General features: G+C 36.8%; 1 long non-coding RNA gene across 1 annotated transcript; it reads left to right on the forward strand.

Moving 5' to 3' along the window:
• Positions 1–7,068: 7,068 nt before the first annotated feature.
• On the forward strand, positions 7,069–8,551 carry LOC113340475. Its single transcript, XR_003355493.1, has 5 exons — positions 7,069–7,188; positions 7,318–7,444; positions 7,539–7,615; positions 7,870–8,021; positions 8,236–8,551. It is a non-coding gene; the product is annotated as an uncharacterized LOC113340475 (long non-coding RNA).
• Positions 8,552–10,078: the final 1,527 nt, after the last annotated feature.

The following is a 10,078-nucleotide window of genomic DNA, read 5'->3' on the forward strand; positions in this document are numbered from 1 at the left end:
TGACTAAGAACTGAAAGTTCATTCCATAGTAATTCGGTTCTTAAAATCATTAACCTCTAGATGTAAAAATTTCATATTAGTTTGCTTTGTCAGATGTATTAACATTCGTCGATGCATCAATTTAAGGGCAATCTGACTAACTACAATCCAATCATCCTAAAGTTGATTAGTCGACTTTATGATTTCTTAAACCCTTATGCACATTGTTGATACATGAAAAATAATACCCCTTAACGGGTTTAGTCTACTCCTAAGAGGGGAGCTAAGCCCAGTATGAGATGTGGGGACTTGGGGACTAAGCCCTAGTCCAATGAGAAAACACCCATGAGGTAAGAAGCACAAGGAATGGATTCATAAATAAGAAGGAGGTTATATTAATGAATGACATTAGAGGTAATTATGGAGGTTTAGGACATGTGTCATGATGTCATAAAAGGAGGGACTTTTGGGATAATCTATGTAAGGAAAGACAAGGTACAATGGAAGGACAACTTTCTTTCTTATCATACCTAGTAAGTTGAGGTCATTTGGTGTGACTAGGACGGGTAGAACCAAAACTGAAATCACCCCTCAACATTTGGAGACCATATCCGGAGGCTCGTGCCTAGCTCACCATGACACACCTAGGAGGCACTAGCTCAGGCGCGGTAGAAAACTAACTGAATGACCCGCCACTTAATCCAGAGGGCGAGAGAGTAGGGATAGTATCGGACACAATCATACAGGTGAGAAGACCGGATGCTCCACACGAGAAGAAAAAACAGCATGAAATCGAGAATACGCCACCCATACATCCTTCTTTGAAGGAGATGCAAAAGGAGATAGAAGACAACGTCCGCAGAGAGGAAGAGTTGAAAAAACTTCTGAAAGTGGCCAGCGCCGAGCAGAATACCAGAGGAGTAGCGGAAGATACGGTAGAAAATGAGGAAGAACCTATAGTTATGACGCAAGAAGTGATGGCCAAGTACTTAGAGAAAAGCAAGAGAACTATGATTTCATGTCTAGCCCGTACTCCTCCGAAGTCACAGAATATCAATACCCAAAGGATTATACTTCACCGAAATTCAAGGTCTACAGTGGTCAAAGGAATGCGCGGGAACACCTTAGACGATTTCTATCTGCTATGAATTATCACGCGATTAATTGGAATCAGTGCCTGAGGGAGTTTCCGAAGTCGCTAAATGATATGGCATTTACTTGGTATGACAACCTAAAGTCAGGAAGCATCAGCTCGTGGTCGACCATGTCTACTCTCTTCCTTAGGAAGTTTTTTTCAGCAAAAAGAAAAGTCACAACCATAGATTTGAGCAAGTGCAACCAACGGTTAGGTGAAGAAATAGGAAAGTACATCGCTAGGTTTCGTCTCCTCACTTTAGATTTGCACGAGGATGTCAAGGAAGAAGCGTTAGTGGAAATTTACGTATGCGGAATGACACCGTCCTTCAAGAAAAGCCTGCTCAACTTCCGGTTCCCGACATTTGCACAACTTAGACTACGCCTGGCCCAACATAGTCAATAATGTATCAACCATGCCTAAAAATATCTGCGCGAACAATAACCAAGAAGGCTGGGGCACACAAACGCTCCCTCCGCCCTTACCTTGCAGTAAAGAGCAAATTTTGGGTCTGTTGGAGAAATAGATAGCAAACAAAGAAACCCAGCTGCCTCCAGCAAAAATGGACCCCAACGCGATCGACAAGAGCGATGCTAGGTACTGTCACTACCATCGCAGGATACATGACCCCACAATCGACTGATATAACCTCCGAAGAATGTTCCATAGGAAGATGGAGATAGGCGAAATCGAGATGAGTAATCCTGAAGGCGGTAAAGCGATTCAACATCAAGTTATGATGCTCTCTCACGACCCAAGTGGAGATTTAAAAAGCTGGGGTCTAAAAACACCACCCAATATTTCTCTTAGCAATCTGTATGGACTAACTCCGAAGTACTTTGCTAGAGAATCAACTAGACAGTCAGACTCAATCTAGATAGAAAGTATCTCAAAGATTTAATATCTCAATCTCTTGATTTAATCTTACTCAAGCAAACTGTGAGTCTCGATTAAAGAGAGATAACTTGGACGGTACCAAAGACCAATGTCCAAGGATCAATCAACTACAATAAACAACCAAAGGTTGGATTAGAGAAGTTGATGATCTTAACGCACAACCTGTATTATTTCAATGATATAAAATGTAATGCGGAAAAGAAAATAATACAGACACCAGAAGTTTTGTTAACGAGGAAACCGCAAATGCATAAAAACCCCTGGACCTAGTCCAGATTGAATAGACATTGTATTAAGCCGCTACAGACACTAGCCTACTGCAAACTAACTTCGGACTGGACTATAGTTGAATCCCTATCAATCTCTCACTGATACAAGGTACAGTTGTACTCCTACGCCTCTGATCCCAGCAGGACTGGGTTCGCGGACTTAGCACGCAAATGAGTTTTGGAAATCCTAGCAGAAATTCTCGGTCGAGAACTTCTGATAGTTAGCGGACTTGGAAAGCCAATTCCACAATCCTCTCGATTACTCTTGATCAACAAAGTTTGAAAATCTTCGGTTCAAGCAATACATGGTTATATAATATAAACTCTCATTCCAACCATAGAAACATTCTCAGAGGGCGATATTCAGTCGTGAAGAACAACATACCTTTCTCGTCAGAGCAATTTCCAAAGTGATTGAAACTTTCATGATTTTCGTCACTAGGTGAACACTACACCATTTTAAGGATATAGCAACCCAGAGTAGCAACATCGCTAGTGCCGTTGCGAAATTTCCGTTGCTAATTTCGGTTGCTATATTTTCGCAACGGAATATGCATGTTGCTAATTTAGCGACAGCAGAATTTCGGTTGCGAATAGCAACGACGAGGTGTTCATGCATGCGAAGCACACGTGTGATTGGAAACACTTTGACATTTTTTTCGCCCAAGTCAAAGTTTGGTCAGTCTTCTGCTTTATTTTTCCACCCCTTCAGCCTTATCTACCTATACTTAGAACTTTCACAGCCATTCAGCCATTTTCATTTTTCCTCACTCTCTTTTTTTCTTTTCTGCTCCCGCATGATATTTTCTCCCCTTGAAGATTCAGTTGCAGCTCGATCTTAAGTGTCAATCTTAGAGGTTTGGTTGCTCGTGTTCGATCTAGTAAGTGTTTATCATTATTAGTTTTCGATTTCAGTTTACGGATTCTAGGGTTTCACGATTTTAGGGCATTTGATTTCAGGTTTCATCCGTGAATCTTCTTTTTTTTTTCATTTTAGTTTACTGATTTTAGGGTTCATCTCTGACTCTTTTTTCGATTTTAAAGATTTTGATTTTAGTTTTTCAATTTCAGTTTCTCGATTTTAGGGTTTCATCCGTGAATCTGTTGTTTCCGATTTTAATTTTTTGATTTCTTCTTTCTCTTTCGATTTAAAAGGTTTTATTTGTGAATCTAACACGATTTTATTTTTTGGGATTTTTAATAAAATGCCTATGTGGGGAAATGCATTTAAGAAAATGCTCACGTTTTTTTCAATATATATTAAATGCTCGTACTTTGACCTTTCCCATCCCGTTTTATTGAAAAAACGGTTAATGACCGTTATCGTATAGTGGCACTTATTGAGCCATTCATAACCCTGAATCACTTAACTCGGTCCGAGTTGTACCAGCGAATTATAATCAAGTCAAGTGTTGACTCAGTGCCGAGCTGAATCAGATTGGAACCAATGTAGTCAATATCGGTCGTATCGGCCGATATATCGGGGATATTTCGGATATCGGCCCAGAACGATACGATAAGAAGGATATCGGGGATACGATATTCGCCCGACAATATCGGCCGTATCGGTCGAATATCGGCCGTTTCGTTCAAATATCGGCCGTATCGGTCGATACGAAATTTTCCTACATTTCCCGATATGAGACGGTATTGGTCGTTTTCTATAAAGTTTAAGGGTAATTTTGGCGAAGAAAGTCTTCCAGGTGGTAGTAGAGGTGCATGTAGCTCTCGAAGCAAGTTACTAAAGTTACTCTTTTATTTTTTTGGTAAAATTGATGTTATCTATTATATCTTATCCGAAAATGTGTGGAGAAAATGTTTAATATAAAATTATGGTCTCTAAATCTAGAACCGATATTATACCGATATTTCAACGATAATATCCCCGATATAAAATCGTACCAGTGTATCGGTCCCGGCCGAGATGAACCGATATCCGATATTAACTACATTGATTGGAACTAATGTTGCTGTTCAATCTTTTTCCCCAATTTATCTTAAAAATCTTAACGAATTACTGCAATTCAAATGATCCCTTATCATACCTCCCTGTAAACATTGATAATTACCATATGATGCGCAACAAATCAATTGAACAGAGATTAATTTAGTGTTTTATAGAAGAAGAAAAAATCTTGCAGATTCGATTCATCAAACCAACTGTAATAGCTGCTGGTGCAAACAGGTACATATATATATATATATATAGATTCTAAAATTAGCAGAAAAAATGATAAAGAAAAAAAACAAACAAATATCATGCTTTAGATTGGAGATGGGAAAGAAGATCTGCGTCAACTGAGTTCAATAAGAAAATAAACCCAAATCAAAGAACCCTAGTTTCAAAATTGAAAAAACTCAAATCATACCCCTAATTAGATTTTAGTTTTCTGAATCCTTCATCTACTTCCCACCCTCTTCCTAATAGTTGTCGCTCTCCTTTGATTCACACGCGGTCACCACCAGCAACAGGAGCCAAACCATCCATCATGTTTGATTCCGACCAAATCATTACCTTTTTCAAGAGACGAAACGGTGCAAGTGATTCAAAAACTTCCTAAAAAAAATCAGATTAGCATAAACTCATCTGTCCCACCCATTCACAATCTCCTAACAATTATTATTTCATCCATTTGACACCAAAAATCATTGTTAACAAAATCAATTTATTGCTGAAATATCAAAATCCATATACCAACCAAATTTTCTTCTAACCCATGCTTTTATTCCTTCTTTTATTTGTCCTAACCACTAAAGTCCATATGAATGCTTCAAAATTTATCTTTAGAGGTGAACTAGACTGATTCAAGAATTAGTGAAACTGTGAGGCGAGACTCAGAGAGAGAGAACGGAGAAAACTAAAAGAAATTTTCTCTCTCTCGGAGGTGAACGGTAGAAGATGATAATCAACGGTATAAAGTAATGGGTATATTTGTAATTACAGCCATCAAAATCTTATCTCATCACGTGAGAAATTGACTTAGTCCACGAGTTTTTACTGCTTTACCGGGACCAGACGGAATTGCTAACGGTATGGGCATTAAATATATATTGAAAAAAACGTGGGCATTTTCTTAAAAGCATTTCCCCACATGGGCATTTTATTAAAAATCCCTTATTTTTTCCATTTTAGGATTTGTCAAGGTTGAAGAGCTGGACTACTTTGAAGAAAGAACTCTGAAGAACTGAAGAACATAGAAGGTATAAGTTTAATTTATTGTTTTATGTTAAGCTGTTTTAGGGATTTTGATCAATTTTTAGTTTTGGGTTTCAGAATATGAACTGATTTAATGGTTTGTTATTGTTATATGATTACAGTTTTCTCATGAGAGTTTGGACACAGAAGAACTGGTCATAGTTGAATTTGGAAGAACTAAGAAGGTATATGTTTCTATGAACTAATAGTGAAGTTGTTTTGATTGTACTTTAATATTGTTTTTGTGAAGTTGCTTTGATTTTGGATGATAATAGCATGTCTGTGATTTGTATGTTTACTGAACATGTCAAATAGTCCTAGTGGTGATCCTGAAAAGCTACTTGTTGCTCATTCTCTCTTCACTGAGAGGATGTTTCTGTCGTTAACCTAAGGGCTTCGGAAACCCTACCACTAGAACTAGTTTGTTTAAATTATGAACTTAGGAAGTTTTGAAAGTTTGTATGAACTGAACTTAGGAAGTTTTGAAAGTTTGTATGAACTGAGTTCCTTAGGAAGTTTTTTAAGTAATTTGTATGATCTTGTAAAGTACTTTGTTTGATCTTGTAAAGTTTATTTTGAGAGTAATATATCATCTGATGAGAAAAAGAAATGGATGAAGTGGATATATCAAAATAGAATTGGTTAGCACTTTATCGTGATTCAGTTCATAGCTACAGGTTAGACTTCAAGTGGGATGGAAACTGGCGGAGTTTATACACTTGAAAATTCTAACGTGTAGCTTTAAAGTTCTGAGTGAAAAGAAATCACGGGAACTTCATGAATTAGATCTATTGTTTAGTTGTATTCATTTCATTGATCAAAAATACTGCTGGTTTTGATTTGATGTTGAGTACATATACGGTCTGAATTAACAAAATCTAGGCTCTCTGTTTGGATTTGCTTAGGATTTTTTAAATTAGTAGAATCATTGCTGGTAAATCTGTCAACCAAAACCCATTACTTTAATAAGCTTAGTTTTTGTGTTTAGCTTATGAAATTAGTGTAGACTTACAAATTGGGATAGGTTTGATTTTCCTATTTGACGTCAGAGGTTTACAATTAGTGTGAAATTGGGTTTTAGTTACTAATTGCTTTGGTGTGATTAAATGCAGTTGGAGATTTGCAAGGTGATATGGCACAAACTACATGGACTAGTGGAGAAACGATAACTAATGGTCCTTGCTTGTATTATGTCTGTTTGTTGCTTGGTTAATTTACTGAGAGACAAGAAATATGATTCTTGTTTATTGAATGATTACAAATAGGATATGTGTTATGCGTAATGCGTGTAGGTATTTGTTCAACTAGGAGATATACTTGACTGAAACCGATTGTACTCCGGACAGACCAGTGACATAGATGATTATCAAGCATGCTAGGAAAATAACTTTGGTTTTTGCTGTTACATATATCCTTTATCTTCCTAAACTTAATGTATTATCATAACTCAGATATACACGATTCTGCAAGAGACGTTGCAAGCATTAGGTGGTAAAGCAATGGTGGTGGGACATAATCCTCAACCTGAAGGCATAAACTGGTATTTCCTTATTCTTGCTTATGGAACTTTTGGTCGGACAAGCTCAAATATAATATTCTATATGCTAATTACCGAAAGTATGTTTTGTCTCTTGAACTGCGGTAAATACGGTTGTTGTATATGGCGTGTGGATGTTGCAATGTCCAGCGGAGTCCTTAATTCAATACCGGAGGTAAAGTATTTGTTTTTGCACCCTTTCATATGTAACATAAACGCCTTTATTAAGCTTGGTGCATACATGGCCCGCTTTACTTCGATTTTGACATATATATGCCTAAAATTTGAACTTTCTGTTGATTAGATTCTAGAAATAATAGACAATGAAGCAAGAGAAATAAGGAGCAGAACAAATATATTTAGCGAATTTCAGGTTGTTGACTACAGATGGAGATTCCTACATCTGATAAGGCGATTATTAGAATTGCTAGGTATATTTCAACTCTATTCAATTAATTCTTCATTTGGAAACCTGGAAGTTGGTTTACTGGGTATACCAATTGATGCGGTGGTGGAGATTTGCAGCTACAATTTGTGTTGAAGTTCATCCCGTTGCGATACTGCTGGTCAAGGGAAATTTGTGGCCTTAGAGATGTACATTAGTAAGATTTTTCTTTCATCTTTGCCTTATTTGTTTTTCTTTGACTTATGGTTATACAGGGTACAATATTTGGCATGTTCAAGGTGATACTATCTTGGATTGTTCAAGCCTTTTTTTCCCCTCTTCGTATTATAAACTATCTTAATTACACTTGGGCTAGTATTTAAGAAACTACCACTGCAATATATTGTGATTGTGATTCTTAGAGTTTGGAAATTATGGAGTAAAGTTATTGCTGGACCTTACTGTTGGCAGGAGACTTTTATTGAGGATTGGGGTCGCTTGCAATCGCAGGAAAAAATTAATCGTGTGGTTGAAATGCTCATTACAAGAAGTTGTGGTTCTGTAAGCAAGTCAGGCATTATTGGACTTTCAAGTGAGAGTACTTTGACCTTCATTGCTTATCAGTAAGTGCAATACTACTTCGGTCTTGCAGAGACCTTAATTTGTATCATAATTGAGTTTGAGTGGTAGTAACTGGTTTAGTCAATTGAATTTCGGATGTTGATTTAATTTCTTTTCGTCTTGTTTTCTCGAAATAGGGCATTTCTTTACTTTCCAACCCATTTAAGCTTGGGCCTGTAACATACCAACTGATTTCTACCCCTTCATTTTTGCAAGAGAAAGGACTTAGGGATGAAGTTCAGGAGCTTAACTCTCGATTTCTAAATCAAGATGCGTACATTGAAGAACACTGAATGGTGAATAAAAAGCTGGAATCCTGCACTCCAAAGTATCACACTGGCTCCCTCCGTTCAAAGAAACAAATGTATAAATGTCAAGACAATTTTTTTTATCACTGCTTTCTTCATTTAATGTGTAGGAAGAGTAAACTTGATATGGATTAATCTAGAGTAATCTAGAGTAATATGTGTCCAACCGAGCTATGTCGGTAGTATAAGAAGCATCTAGAGTGTTCAGCTAATAAGTAAGAGGGTGGTCCATTTTTCTAGTGTGTTAGTGAATTTTGTTGTAAAAGATTGTTGGAAAGCCGGTCACTAGATTATTCTAGAGTAGTCGTATACTAGATGGTAAAAGAAAGTTCTTGACCTTCTAGAGGTCGGTTAACTAAAGCTATAAATAGGCTTGAGTGGGTTCAGTTATAACTTGTAAAGTTGTAATTGAGTGGAAACTCGAAGTTGGTAGTAAGGTTTGTACTCGAGTGAAATCATGAGAGGTAAGGTGTTAGGAAAAAAAATAGAGAGAGCATTCGGTAAAGAAAGTTAAGTTCTGTAAGACCAAGTTTTAAAAAAGAAATAAAAGTTTCTTTTTCTTAAGTGACCCTTGAGTTCTTTGACTGAGTCTAAACACATTTTCAATACCCATTAGCCTTTAACCTTAAATTCTAGGCTCTCTGTTTTGATTATAAGACTGTATTATTGTTCTCTCATTCTCACACTTGTCTCTCTGTTTGGATTTTCTTTTACATTCTCCATTTAGTTCACTTATAACAGAGTTAATTTCTTGATATTTGCTTTTCATGGTTTTGACTTGTCTCTGCATATTATACAAAATCTAGGCTTCAGTCTTTTGTTTGTAACCTTAGTACTGAAACATGAAATTGGTTATTATGCATGTATTTGGGCTTAAGTCAAAAAGCAGTACTTGGTGATATTTTAGCAGCAGCTGAATCTACGTATGATTTGCTGAGGAAGTTTTTTAAGAAAGCGGAGTCTCGTGATACATTCTGGTGATATTTTAGTCCTTCTTTCCCTGTTTTTAAGTGCCTCTGTCAGTTGACACAAATTAACTAGGTTACCCATCCATTTATAAACATCAACATAGAACGAAAATTGTATGTTAGTCATAAAATTTTGGGTTATGTAAGTTTACTTGTGTACATTTGTATCAATTGAAGAATCCTTTCTTCTATAATATTATCTAGTGGTGATTCTCAGTAAGATTCTCCATAATACAGTTTTGTATCACCATTGTAGTTTGTATATCTGTGTGGATGTTGAGTATGGGGAACTGGGTAATTGCAGGGGAGGAAATGTGGGGGTAATGAATTTTGACTAGGTCAATAAACATAGACCTGACCTTTTTTTTGTGGTTGCAAAAAATTAGCAACCTCAATGCTTTGTTGCTAAATTAGAACCAGAACCAATAAATTAGAACTGAAACCAACAGTATCTAGTTCCGGGTAAGGGTATTCCTGTAATTAGAAACAGATTAGCAACAACAGGTTGTTGTTTCGAATAAAAAATGTAGCAACGGCAAGCGCCATTGCGAATTGCCGTTGCTGACCGAGATTCGCAACAAAGCATATGTCATTGCTAAAAATTGCGACACCTTGTTTAGCAACAGCGAAAGCCTGTTGCGACCCTGTTTAGCAACATCTATGATATGTTGCTAATACCTTAAAATGGTGTAGTGGAAGATAAACCTGATCAAAGAGAAACACTTTACCAACACATGATTTCGAGTAAAAGATAAGCAATGAATACTCAACTCGAAATATCAA

The sequence above is a fragment of the Papaver somniferum genome, unplaced genomic scaffold (assembly GCF_003573695.1).
Source record: "Papaver somniferum cultivar HN1 unplaced genomic scaffold, ASM357369v1 unplaced-scaffold_22, whole genome shotgun sequence".
NCBI classification, from domain to species: domain Eukaryota; kingdom Viridiplantae; phylum Streptophyta; class Magnoliopsida; order Ranunculales; family Papaveraceae; genus Papaver; species Papaver somniferum.